The sequence below is a fragment of the Belonocnema kinseyi genome, chromosome 8, assembly GCF_010883055.1.
Source record: "Belonocnema kinseyi isolate 2016_QV_RU_SX_M_011 chromosome 8, B_treatae_v1, whole genome shotgun sequence".
Classification (NCBI taxonomy): Eukaryota; Metazoa; Arthropoda; class Insecta; order Hymenoptera; family Cynipidae; genus Belonocnema; species Belonocnema kinseyi.
The window spans coordinates 113,222,973-113,233,718 of NC_046664.1; the positions used below are offsets into that span (position 1 = coordinate 113,222,973).

General features: G+C 34.6%; 1 protein-coding gene across 1 annotated transcript in view; it reads left to right on the plus strand.

The window, feature by feature from the left end:
- Positions 1 to 10,746, plus strand: part of LOC117178659 (cytochrome P450 4C1-like) — a 166,991-nt gene that overhangs the window by 127,983 nt on the left and 28,262 nt on the right. The window lies entirely within an intron of this gene.

The window sequence follows — 10,746 nt, forward strand, 5'->3', positions numbered from 1 at the left end:
GAGGGCGCATACTTCGAATAAAATATTTGTTATCATTCTCTTGAAATAAATGTGTTTTTTTCTTGAAAAAATACCGGTTTCATATGTATACACCTGGTATGTCTGTGAACACGATAACTTTTGAAAAAATTACTCTATTAGATTGCCAGCCATTTTGCATGAAAATTCAAAAAGTGAGCACATTGTGAAAATTTTTTAGACCACTTTTTGCAAAATTCAAAAATTCTCTGTACAATTATTCAAAGTATTCAAAAAGCCGAACAATTTATCCCAATGACTTTTCTTGAAAAATCAAAAATTACCAGAGTTATAGCATTTACAAAATTCCAAAAAACACATGAAAATGAACATTTTATGCCAAATAACGCACGCTATGAAAAAAAGTTAAGGAAAGGAAAATGTTTCTTTTTGAATACTCTACAAGATTCTCATAACAACTTTTTGAATTTTTTTGAAAAATCACAAATTTAAATTTTGACAGCATACAAAATAATGAAAAATTCAAAAATTACATTTTTCGTCTAAAACTGTGCAAAATACGGTAAAAGATGAATATACAAAAATTGTGCACCTGAAAAAGATCTACAAATTTGTTAGTAATCTCTTTTTGATTGGATGCGTAGTTTTGACTTTAATCATGAAAAAAGTCATTAACAGTAAAAAAAACAATGTGCCCGATGCGTGGGCACATTATTATCACAACTTTTGTCTATTAATTTCTTATTCGCCTTGTGTGTGTGGTTTTAAAAATTTTAACTTTCCATGTTTTTGATGCTATTTTTTTATGATTAAAACTAAAAACAAAACTATCAAAAAATAGTCCATGACAAATAAATCATTTTTACATTCTCATCAGAGAAGGTATTAGATTTGTATAAAATTTGACCCCCCCCCCCCACCTAGCTTTTGTCGAAAGGTCCACTTTTTGAGACCCCTGCATCCGAAAAACAGGTTTTTACGAATGTGTCTATCTGTATGTCTATCTGTCTGTCGTTATGTCTGTCTTGATGTCTGTCTCTCTGTGAGCACGATAACTTTTGAAAAAAATTAATCTATTAGATTGGTTTTTGGTGCACTCTTTTAGTGTTCTAAGCTAAATGCTAAGTTCGTGATTGATTTCATATGGGATCAAGAAACGACTTTTCCACACCGTCTTTGAAAACCTACTAGCAAGACATTAGTAATTAATTTCTCTTAAAAAACGAAATCCATATGTTCAAAAATTACAAAACAATTAATTTGTTTATTTAATTTGTTTAAAAAAATAGACATTACTTTTTTTATTACAAAATATCATATCAGAAGGTATTTTTAACATATCTGAAGTTGATTTAAAAAAAGCGACTTCCTTCTGCTGAAAATTCACAATATTATACATTTGTTTGTAAAATTTGTTTCAATAATTCACAAATGATCTCTATTTTTTATAAGTCATATCAAAATTTGTTCTTTTTTAGGTTTCCTCTTAAAAACGCACATCTAAAGTAGATATATATCATTTTTACCGAAATCTATTTTTTGTTTATTAATTTGTATATACAAATTATAAATACTTTTTTTAATATCTAATACTGTTGGAAATCATTCGAGCCAAGTTTCCCGAGTAATTGTGTGTACTTTCGCATAAAGCAGATGCATTACCACAAAATGGCATTTTCGAAATTGTTTTTATGAATTTTCATTAATAAATAAAAGAAAATTAAACAACTTTTTTGAAAATATGCCTTGACAACTTTTTTAGAAATGTCATCAGCTCTAATTTGAACAAATAAGTTAAAATCGGTCAAATAGTTAGGGCTAAAAGTTAATTTGTCCACGGAAACCTCATTTGGCCACACTGTGCGAAAAGCCTACGACAAAGCCACCGGACGCATCCTCGAGTTGCAGATAGAGGGTCCCTATGCCAAGGGTTTCTGCTGAATATGATTATAATTATTAATAAGCAATCACCAGCAATTGTCCAGGCAAAGTCCTCTACGAATTAAACCATAAGGTAAAGCCGAACAACCGTGCCAGAAGCTGAAAGGCACCTGAGTGAGGTTTCTCAAACGGTGACTCTCAGGTACAGGGGCGATCCCTTTTCCCATTCTGCAGGGCTCTCGACAACGAGTCGGACAGCAATTCCGACAACCTTAAGAGTTGGAGGAGCCAATCCAGACTGAGTGAATACAATGAACCGGCATAATCAGGGACGGCCACCTGGAATGCTATGATACCAGTATGGCACCAAAACAAAAAGGTTACATGGGTCGACTGCATGCCATGAGCAACGCCTACTCAACCACAGCCAGAGCATGCCAGCAACAGAAAAAAGGGTGGCGAAATTACGAAAAACCGCGTACAGTCATCCAATAGAGGAAGAGCGATGCTTTAGGACGAGAAGTAATATCAACATCCAGGTGTCTCACAAGCCCAAAGATCTGGCTGAATTGGATGAAGAGCTTCGTACAGATTTTTCCAAAGAATCCTACCTCTGGACTACCAATTAAACTGTGTCTAATTCAGCAAGAACCAAAGCAGGAACCAAAAGCAAAATGCGTCAACTGAGCACCAAGATGGGCTGGCCAAGATAGTGCGCTACCCGAATGCACTGTGTGATTTACTGCATAACATCTGGCAGGAATTTCACTACCAGGGTCCGACAGTTTGTCCAAAGAATTACAGGCCAATAACTCGTCTGAGGACGCTGTAAAATACCTTTACAATTTGTCTTAAGTGATAGGACATTTCAAGCAATTGGACCTTTGTGGCCAGAGATATATCGACAATGCGACACAGAAAAGGGCGCATCAGCATGTCGGGAGAACCTTCTCATTGATAGATGTAATAGTTTGTTTAGGCTTGAAATTTACTCCATCTGTTACACAAACAAGCTTTTCTCCTACAATTATGAAATGCTTGGTTTCATATTTCACACACATAATATAGCGGACTGAATACAAAATCAAACACAGAGTTTTTTTTCAAAAATGGTCTTGTTGTTGCTTTTTTTAATTAATTAAAAATATGATGCAGTTTATGCGCCTGGGAAAGAACAAATCACCACAATGAGTGTCCCCATGGTGAACTGAATATTAGCGTGGCCTATTCTCAATGAAACAGCAGGCGGTCGAAAGTGTTATTTTTTTGACGATACTGTAAACAGCATAAACTCAGGATCGATCCCAAGAAAACGATTCAACCGTTCCATTTCTGTTAAGACTTTTGGTAATTTCGCATCCACTGTAAGATTACACTCATTATTGACCACATTGACTGATTTCCCTAATCTTTATTCTTCATTCTTTTGTAAATTACATCAGGAAATTTATGCAGGTAATTAAAATGTAAATGAGCTATCGCTTCCCTAATTTTATAGATTGTTAGAGGTGATCTTTATTGACGGGTGATTTGGTATGGTCTTTGTCGAAAGACAGAAGCAAATGTAAGGAAGTTAAAATATCCTACCGATAGAAGTCTCTGAGTATTCTCAAGCGAAATAGCCTGGCCCATTTGAGTCTATAAGCAGAGTCGATTTGAATGATTTAGTCTCTGAGATAGTCTGAAAGATTTGGGTCCTTTTCAAGGTCCTCTTAGTGGTCCTTTTAAGAGTGGTATGACGGTAATGTAATGTTTCTCTTGTATTCTTCACGTACCGGACGGGCAGAGTTATTTACAGTAGTTGGCTGTCGCTAAGCCGACTCTCCCTTTTTGAATTTCCCTTCAGATTATTAACACTTCTTTTTTTAATTGATGAATTTTTTCATCATACTTATTTAGAATTATAACTTATATACTAATATAAAATTTTCTAGTGGAATTCAAAAATGTTGTCTTGTTTTGATGTATCTCATTCCATTTACGAAAAACGCATTAATTACAATTTTAAGCATTTAAGAAAAAGTTACATGTCTGAAATCATCGAAACCTGTAGATTCCGAATTATCATGTCTTAGGCTGTTAACTATGAAATTAACAAAAATCTACTTCTAAATTTTAATCCGAAAGCTTAACAAAGGACCCTCGAGTGTCGGCTACTCTATTGATATAGTCTCTCTGCTTGTTATTTATGGTCGAATTCTTATTTCAATTTCAGCCTCTCTGCTTGTTATTTATGATCGCCAAGAATTAGAAATTGCTGAATCGAAAAGTATGGAATTTCAATTTATTTTATTTTGAAGGTGTAAACTTGAAGGGTGTGCAATTCGCAGTTTTTCTTGAGCAATTCCTTTTCCAGTATTTTCTATTGAAAACTCTGCAATCATAGACAGTTTTTAACTCAATTTTTCTCGAAAATGGGTCAAAATTGCGTCTTCTTGATTTTTCTTAGAAAATCTCCTTATGTACCTTTCATCGAGGAAAGTATCAATTTAAGCAAACAAAAGCAGACCTAAAGGTCCCCTTGTTAGCCGAACTATGTGCTAAATATTTGAAATCTTTTGAAAATTACGGAAGTCTTTGTGCAATCTTGCAAATTTACCAGATATCTTTCTGAAATAATATAAGTCTTCGTTAAATGTGTTAAATCTATCCGAATTCTTTATGAAGTCTTTGGAAAATCATCGAAATCTTATAAATCGATTGGAAATCTTTGCAAAACCGTCCTAATTTTTTTGAAATATTTCGGAAATTATTAAAATTCTTGTCCGATGTTTAAAATCTACCTGAAATATTTACAAAAGTTTTTTAATATTTGTTGAAATATTTATAAAATCATTGAAAGTTTTCTGAAATGTTTGGCAATATCAATGATATACCTGCATTTATTATTCATTATTATTTATGTTTTATGCGAACTGTTCTTTATATATTTATAATTTATGTAAAATTTTAACATTGTATAAACTGTATACATTGCGTCATTTAATACTATAATTCTAGGACTTTGGCCCCACCCAGAAAAAGTAGGCTTCTCCGCTTCTGTGAATAATATTTTAATTTTTCGAACGAAAAACAGTGAAACTGAACCACAAAATATGAATTTTGAAACACATTCATCATGACGCAAGCAGTTGTGTTTGAGACAAATAAAGATTCAAGAAAAAGATAGAGAAATTATGAATGTCTGTGATTGCAGAGTTGTCAAATCAAAATTCCGAAAAAGGAATTACTCTAGAAAAGGCTGCAATTTGCATACCCTTTAAGTTTAAACCTTGAAAATAAAATAAATTAAAATTCCAGACTTTTTTGTTTCAACTAGTTCCAACTCTTGACGCAGCATCTTTTTTCAATATTTTGTGTCGTAGAATCTGAGAAGAGAAAAGAAAGGTATATCCTTCATGCGTACGGGACATATTTTTAACATCCTTGCATTTTCTTCTGTCTTTTGATAAAGACCACACTAAATCACCAGTTAATAACGATAATCTCTTTCAATCAATAAAATTAGGCAAAAGATGGCTCAAATAAATTTTAATTACCTGCATAAATGTTATGATATAATTTACAAAAGAATGATTTCACTTGTTAAATGAAAAAACTTGCGGGGAGAATGCAGAAGGCGGTCGTCCTGGGTCGCTTAGTATATCGGAAACTGTAACCACCTATCTCACGGTCATGAGACATGGTTATCGCTGAAATTTTAGGACGATTTTGCTGCGAGCGTTTGCAGTCTTGTAGAATGGCACACGCTACCCGTGAAATTCCGTGGTTGTCCTAAGGACACTAGTAAAACAGAAACACATTATTTTAAAAATAAAAGATTATACACTAATATAGGCCTCCCCTGCGTCGGCAAATCGTACCCAACGCTCTGGTAGACTTTGCACACCCGCAGTCCAAAATTCTTTTGTTCATGAATTAAAAAAGTCGTCTAGTGCATTTTTGAAATCCATGCAATTATCAAATTCTGTATCCTATAAGTATTTCGTTACTAGGTTGGGAAGTTCTACCACAACTACTGTATTCACCAGACCTAACACCTACCGACTACCACATGCTTCGAGCTTTGAAAAATTATTTACAGGATGACACATTTGATTATTTGTGGAACTAATGATCTGTCAGTAGCTGATAAAGTTCGGTAAATGACTATCTAACACTCACCTTTTAAGGTGCGTTATATGCTCATAACAAGGTGGTTTCGAATAATAATATTTTTAATTGAGACTAAGAGAGTTGAACTCCTCCCAACAGTTAATTTCCACCAAATCTATTGAAAAGTGTGGGTATGACCATCGCGAATGCTATTAAAAATGACTGCTGAATTTGAAACGTGATTACTCGTTTAAAAAAGGATGCTAGAAAATTTTTTAAACTTCAACTATGGACGTGTCTTTTTTAAACGAGTAATCACGTTTTAAAGTTATCAGTAATTTTTAATAGTTCTTACTTGTCGTAACGAAAAGTTCCGACGGTAGTGTATGTATACCGAAATTTTGGAAGTAATATCCGGTTTTTTATACGAATAGTGCGAACTGGAAAATGAGCCATTTGTACCAGAATTTCGGTGCATATTTTCGGAATGTGTGGACACTAAAAGAAAGGTATTTTGTCCTTCACGGCTTTTTAAGCTTAAGAACGGTCTTGATTCAAGATGTAAAAAAAGCTGACCTGAAACTAAGATATCAGGTTATGTTGTTCTTATGTATACTCTACAATTCCCGTGATTGGCCAGAGCATCCCACCGTGGGAACTGGTTGAACGTGATTGACGAATCAAGTCTTTTTATTTTAAAAAAATCCGGGAGGACGGAAAGCCAAATCGGATTGGTATTATATCCATTGTTTCTATTGATGTTATTAGGGTCTTTTAAGATTTCGATTGATTCTCTATGTTTTCTTGGAAAGATGCTGTGTGTTTTTGCAATGACTGTTTTTCTGTCAAATAAAATGTTATCTCCTGTTTCGATATGATGTTCAGCTAGTGCTGATTGCATGACATGCCTTTGCCTGACTTTACTCTCATGTTCCTTTATACGTTTGCTCACCGCTCTCCCGGCTTCTCCAATATAGACTTTGCCACAAGAACAAGGGATTTTATATACTCTTAAATCACTTACTTTTTGTCTTTAGGGTTATTAAGTAGTTGTCATATTTTATTATGTGGTTTAAATATGGTTTGATGTTGTGTTTGTTGAGAATTCTTCCTATTTGTTCTGTGACACTTGGGATGTAGGGTAGGGTGATGGTCATTTTTCTCTCTCTTTCTTTCGTAGGTTCTGTTGACTTGCTTTTTTGAATGTATTTTCTTATTGCTTTATCAATTTGTTTGTTTGTGTAATCGTTCTGTATTAGGATTTGTTTAACGTTTTGTAATTCCTTTTGGAAGTTACCTTTATCTGTTATGGAGACAGCTCTGTATACAAGGGAGTTGATGACCGATTGTTTTTGAGATGGGTGATTGTGGCCATTTTCCGTTTTCTTCTATTTCCATGGTGAACTGGATATTAGGGTGTACTTGATTGATAAAATCAAAAAACTTATTTAGTTCATCTCGTCCATGTCGCCAGATGACAAAAGTGTTATCAACGTAACGAAACTAAAATTTGGATTTACGCTTGGCTTGGTTGAAGATTTTAGTTTCTAGATATTCCATAAAGACATTGGCAATTACAGGTGAGATTGGGAACCCCATTGCTGCCCCTGAGGTTTGTTCGTAAAATTGTTTATTGAACCAGAAATAACTGTTATTGAGACAGTGTTCTATCAATGGTACGAGCTCGGAAGGAAAGTTTGTAAAAGATTTAATAATATAAATTGTATCGGCGATTGGCAGTTTCGTAAATAGAGATACTATGTCGAAACTGACTATGATGTCTTGAGGTTGAATGTGAATCTGTTGCATCTTTTTGATAATGTCAAATGAGTTTTGGACGTGAGTAATAGAGTTTCCTGTAAAAGGATTTACTTTTGTAGCGAGGAAGCGTGCTAGGTCGTAAGTTGGTGCGTTTATTGCGCTGACGATCGGTCTGAGTTAAATGTTATCTTTGTGGATTTTCGGGAGCCCGTAAAATCCTGGAGAGATGGGATTAGTAAGTAGGTATCAATTTAGATATCGTTTGGCCGTCAAGCTTAGAGTCTTTGAGAAGGGTTTTTGTTTTACTGACTATTGTTTTTGTATGGTCCTTTTTAAGTTTTGTGTATGTATCATCAGTTAGAAGGTCCATGATTTTGTTTTTGTAGTCTTCTTTATTCATTATAACTGATGTGTTTCCTTTGTCTGCGGGCAATATTATAATATCTTTATTCCGATTGAGTTCTTTAATTGCGATTTTTTCTTGTTTTGTTAAATTTAAGGAAGGAACTTGAGCTTGACATAAAATGTTGGCCGTCCTGCGTCGTATGTCATTCGCTTTTTCGGGTATCTGTCTTTACGAAAGTACCAATCTCCAATACAGTTGATATCATTAAATAGTTTACAAACTTTCCTTCCGAACCAGTACCTTTGATAGAATACTATCTCAATAATACTTACTTCTCGTCCAATAACTAATTCTACGAACAAACCTCAGGGGCAGCAATAGGATCCCCAATCTCACCTGTAATAGCCAATATCTTTATGGAACATCTCGAAACTAAAATCTTCAACCAAGTCAAGCTTAAACCGAAAATTTGGTTCCGTTACGTTGATGACACTTTTGTCATCTGGCCACATGGACGATATGAACTAAATAGTTTTTCGATTTTATCAATCAATTACACCCTCATATCGAGTTACTTGAAAAAGCAATTACAAAACGTGAAACAAATCCTAATACAGAACGATTACACAAACAAAAAAATTGATAAAGTAATAAGAAAATACACTCAAAAAGGCAATTAAACAAAACCTACGAAAGAAAGAGAGAGAGAAAATTACCACCACCCTACCCTACATCCTAGGTGTTAAAGAACAAATAGGAAAAATTCTCAACAAACGCAACATCGAAACCATATTTAAATCACCTGCTAAAATAGGACAACTACCAAATAACCCTAAAGACAAAAAGGCATCCCTAAGTGATCCAGGAGTATATAAAATCCTTTGTTCTTGTGGAAAAGTCTATATTGGAGAAACCGTGAAAGCGATAAGCCAACGTATAAAGGAACATGAGAGTAAAGTCAGGGGCTAAAATATTTCACGCAATCAGCACTAGCTCAACAGCATATCGAAACAAGACGTAACATTTTATTTGGCAGAACATCTTTCCAAAAAAACATAGAACAGCAATCCAAATCTTAAAACACCCTAATAACATCAATAGATACAATAGGTAAAATCCCAATCCGATTTGGCTTTCCAACCGCCCGGATTGTTTAAAAAAAAAGACTTGATTGGCCAATCAGGTTCAACCAATTCCCACGGTGGGACGCTCTGGTCAATCACAGGCATCGCAAAGAGTTTACATAAGAACAACATAACCTGATACCTCAGTTTCAGATCAGCCCTGAAGAAGTGAACTGCAATGTTCACGTGAAGTCGGCAAACTTCGTAATTTTTTACTCTATTGAAACCCGAAATATCTCTTGTTATCAAAAGTAGACCAGTTGCGATTAAAGTCAGCGTAGGATAATAGTCTAGAAATAAGACGATTATAGGGCTGAAATTCAGCCACTAAAAATACTAAAAATGAACTGCAAATCAGAGAATGGTCAAGATTGCTTGAATTAATTCTAAATTAAAACTGAAATTCAGGGCAAGGATAGGCTAGCACAAGACAAAAAATGTATTATTACGGAAATGTAAGAACAATTTCTACGTTTAAAATCAATGTACTTCAGTATAAATAGTTTAAGTCTAAATTTGAATTTATATTTAAACAAATCTTACTAAAGTATATTTATTTTAAACAAAGAATTTATTTGTATATCTCCGTATTAATAAACAAACTTTCTTTGCCGTGTTCTTGTGTTTTTGCTTTCAACTGAATATAGCTCAAAGGACGAACAAACATAAGTAAACACTGTGTTTTTTAGATGAAAATATATTATCTGGTATTATTAACTGCAGATATTGAACGTGTGACATCACTCGACTCTTGCCGCTTCATTTCAGTCTTTTTTACAGCTCGAAATATCTTTATCCTAAGACAAGACAATTACGAGGTGTGTTCAAAAAGTAAGGGGACTTTTCAATTTTCGCGGACTATGTACATTCAAGTTTTAAATTTTTTGTTTTGTTTTGTTGGTGCACTCGGCACGATCATATGTTCACAGTTTTGACTATATAGCTCGTGTTGTTTTTCTGGCAGAGGCCTAAAAGGTTAGAAGGGTTTGGTGTGCTCGGCGATTTTCTTCTTTCGAAAAAAATGGAGCAAAGTGTTTGCATTAAATTTTGTGTGAAAAATGGAATCCAGTGCTCTAAAACTCTTGAAATGTTGACAGTTGTATACGGTGAGTCTACTCTGCGTAAGAAAAATGTGTATAAGTGGTACAAGCTGTTCCAAGAAGGCCGAGAGGATGTCGAAGAAGAACCTCGCCTGGAGTCCCAGCACATTAACAACAGATGAAAACGTTCAAGCAGTGGAAGAAATGGTGTTGAAAAATCGCCGAATCACCATCAGAGAAGTTGCTGAAGATGTTGACATATCGCTTGGCTCATGTCAACGCAAAAAACATCCGGAACTTTGGAAAAACAATTCGTGGCTTTTGCATCACGATAATGCACCTGCTCATTCATCGTTGCTTGTAAAAGATTTTCTGACCAAAAACAGCACCAGAGTCATGCCTCAGCCTCCATATTCAACGGATTTGGCCCCCAGTGACTTTTTTCTTTTCCCAAAACTGAAGAGACCCATGAAAGGACATCGATTTTCAACGATTGGGGAGATAAAAACTGCATCGCTGA